Consider the following 3098-nt stretch of genomic DNA (forward strand, 5'->3'; position numbering starts at 1 on the left):
GGCTGCATCACCGTCCTGATTAGGACTGTTTGCTTCTTCATGCATCCCTCCGGCTTCTTGTAAAGACAACTGAAATTAATTTCAGGCCTCAGTGAACCAAATTCTCTGGCTGGGGATCCGGGTCAGCGGATTGGAGGTTTGGAAGCGGGGTGAGGGATATGTTTCTAACAAGCTGCCTTCAGCCCTCTGGCCATGAACACGAGGAGCTCAGGAGACTCTGAAACAGAGGATGCAAATGATTCCACATCATCTGCTGCTGTAACCGTCATCTGTGTCGACTGCACAGAGGAGCCGCTCGCCGCTCGCATTAGAGGGATTTAAAGACAGAGAGTCGGCCTTATTTTCGGCTACGGCAGAATTTTTATTTCAATACACGACAGACCAAGTTCAGACAGATGGGTCCACACTCACTACACCGTATATATGGGTACAGCGCTTTCATTTGTTTGAACCTTTATTTGTCTGCGGCCTGAAAAGTTCTCAGTCCACTCCATCTCCATCATCACCATCATCCTTCCACAGGTCTTGTGGGTTTCGAGAGCTCTGGTCTCATGTTGGATATTTTCTTCCATCTGTTTTGGAGGTTTTGATGTTTCTGTGTATGGCAGCGGTGAGGCCTCCTGGTGTTGTTGGTCTCTCTCAGCCTCATGTTGTTCCTCCTTTTGTCATGGCCTGGGTCTAGGGACCCAGGGCTCAGGCATTTTCAGTGTATGTTTATGTTTTCCGTGTGTTGTATTGGTTTGCTCTCCGTCTCTCCATGTGTCTCTGTGTGAGCTTCCGGAGGTGTGGGTTCGCTGAGGAGACTGCGAACCCGGAAGTGGTCTACTCGAGAGACAGCCGCACCTGCCGCTCGTCGTCCTCTGCCAGCTGCAGCAGATTACGCTCGTCTAGGAACGGCATTTAGGACTGCAGCTGAGCTGAGGCCGACGCTGGATCCTTGAGTCAGAACTCGTCAGTACTGCCGTGAGCTTTTACGTAACCTCCGAGGAAACAGATCCCCTGCTAACCCTCTGCCTTTTGTGTTACCAGGAATCGGGAGCGGAGTACGCCTCTAAAGTCACGGTGTGGGAATTGGAGTTTTTTGGAGTCGCCACCTTTCACTTCTCACGGACATCTGCACTGTGTGGGATTCAGGGAGAATCACCACGGGACCACAGTGCTGGGATTTTGTATATAGTTGTGTGTTTTTCACCTCCTGTAAATAAATCCACTGTCCTTCACTTAGAGTCTCGCGTTTGGGCCCTGCTTTCACTGTCACTCCACGGTCTGCCATCGCAGCCCGTGACACCTTTGGCCTGTTTGAATGTGACTTTGGTTGTTTGGTGCCCGTCGAGCCTTGCTGTGGGTGTCTTTCTTTCCTCTTTTTAGTGCTCTTGCACTTCTTTTGATGATCTTGTTCTTTTTTGCTAGTTTAACTCTGACTTTTTTGGGCTGTATTGTGTGATATTTATCACTTTCCCTGTGATGAGTCTGGGTTCCTTTGTGTGTCTCTTTGTCGAACTCGTGTCTTTACCTGGGATATTTTGGAGGTGTGGTGGACCCTGTGGGGCCCCTGTGTATGTGCCTGGTGGGCCTTTTGGTGATTCATTCATGCCACAGTTTAGAAGCACTTCTTTCAGGAAGTATAAAAAGTGAATCTGGCTCCACGAGAGAAACGAAGAAAAGATGTTTTCCAGCGCTGAGTCTGAGGCACGGCGTGCTGAGGGAAACACTGAGGCTGCAGGAAAGTGACATGTGTCAGGTCCTGGACTTGTAATGGGAGAAACTACACGGCTTTGTACTCAGGGACCTCGAACAGGACAGGTCAGGAGCAATGACATGAGTGGGTGGCAGACAGAAATGAAAAGGAGAGCGAGGGGAGTCGTGCGGAAAACAATGGTTCAGTCGAATCACTTCCCCCCTCACAGCTGTGAGCAGCACACCTACCGGCTTCCTGTCTGATAAAACATCTGATCTGTGGACTGTAACGGGAGAGGACTTATCATGAAATAAGATGTAGAGACAGCAGAAAACAGGAGCGATAGGAATCGCTTCAGCGAGAAAGAGGGGAAAAAGGAGGCGAGGGTGAAAGTGAGGGCAGGGGAAGTGATGGAATCCCGTGAAGCCAAGGCGGCGATCAGAGACGGCGAGCTCTGGCTCAGGTGATTTTTCTCAGAGTAAAGCTGCAGACCTCTGACCCTCTTCATGCCTGGAAAGGATTTCATTTTTATCCTGGTGCTTTATTTCAGTCAGGGGGGAGGAGTCAGAAGCAGAGCCCACTGCCGCTCTGCCAGAGTGCTTTTGGGCAAGGCATCAAAATCCTCATTTAGAACACATATGAATGTGCTTTGAATAAAGAGCGTCACTCATGAGGTGCTGGGAGAACTCACCAGGTGCAGCAGGTGCAGCAGGAGCAACAGGTGCAGCAGGAGCAGCAGGTGCAGCAGGAGCAACAGGTGCAGCAGGAGCAGCAGGTGCAGCAGGTGCAGCAGGAGCAACAGGTGCAGCAGGAGCAACAGGTGCAGCAGGAGCAGCAGGTGCAACAGGTGCAGCAGGAGCAACAGGTGCAGCAGGAGCAACAGGTGCAGCAGGAGCAGCAGGTGCAGCAGGAGCAACAGGTGCAGCAGGAGCAGCAGGTGCAGCAGGAGCAACAGGTGCAGCAGGAGCAGCAGGTGCAGCAGGTGCAGCAGGTGCAGCAGGTGCAACAGGAGCAACAGCTGCAGCAGGAGCAGCAGGTGCAGCAGGTGCAGCAGGTGCAGCAGGAGCAACAGGTGCAGCAGGAGCAACAGCTGCAGCAGGAGCAACAGCTGCAGCAGGAGCAGCAGGTGCAGCAGGAGCAGCAGGTGCAGCAGGAGCAACAGGTGCAGCAGGTGCAGCAGGAGCAACAGGTGCAGCAGGAGCAACAGGTGCAGCAGGAGCAGCAGGTGCAAGCAACAGGTGCAGCAGGAGCAACAGGTGCAGCAGGAGCAACAGGTGCAGCAGGAGCAGCAGGTGCAGCAGGTGCAACAGGAGCAACAGGTGCAGCAGGTGCAGCAGGAGCAGCATGTGCAGCAGGTGCAGCAGGAGCAACAGCTGCAGCAGGAGCAGCAGGTGCAGCAGGTGCAGCAGGTGCAGCAGGA

General features: G+C 53.1%; 1 long non-coding RNA gene across 1 annotated transcript; it reads left to right on the plus strand.

Annotated features, from left to right (window-relative positions):
- The first annotated feature begins 669 nt into the window (after positions 1–669).
- Positions 670–1287, plus strand: LOC121815801. The gene is made up of 2 exons (XR_006055373.1): positions 670–951; positions 1030–1287. It is a non-coding gene; the product is annotated as an uncharacterized LOC121815801 (long non-coding RNA).
- The last annotated feature ends 1811 nt before the right edge of the window (positions 1288–3098 follow it).

Source organism: Haplochromis burtoni, unplaced genomic scaffold (genome assembly GCF_018398535.1).
Source record: "Haplochromis burtoni strain Fernald_Lab_line unplaced genomic scaffold, NCSU_Asbu1 Contig_310, whole genome shotgun sequence".
Taxonomy (NCBI): Eukaryota; Metazoa; Chordata; class Actinopteri; order Cichliformes; family Cichlidae; genus Haplochromis; species Haplochromis burtoni.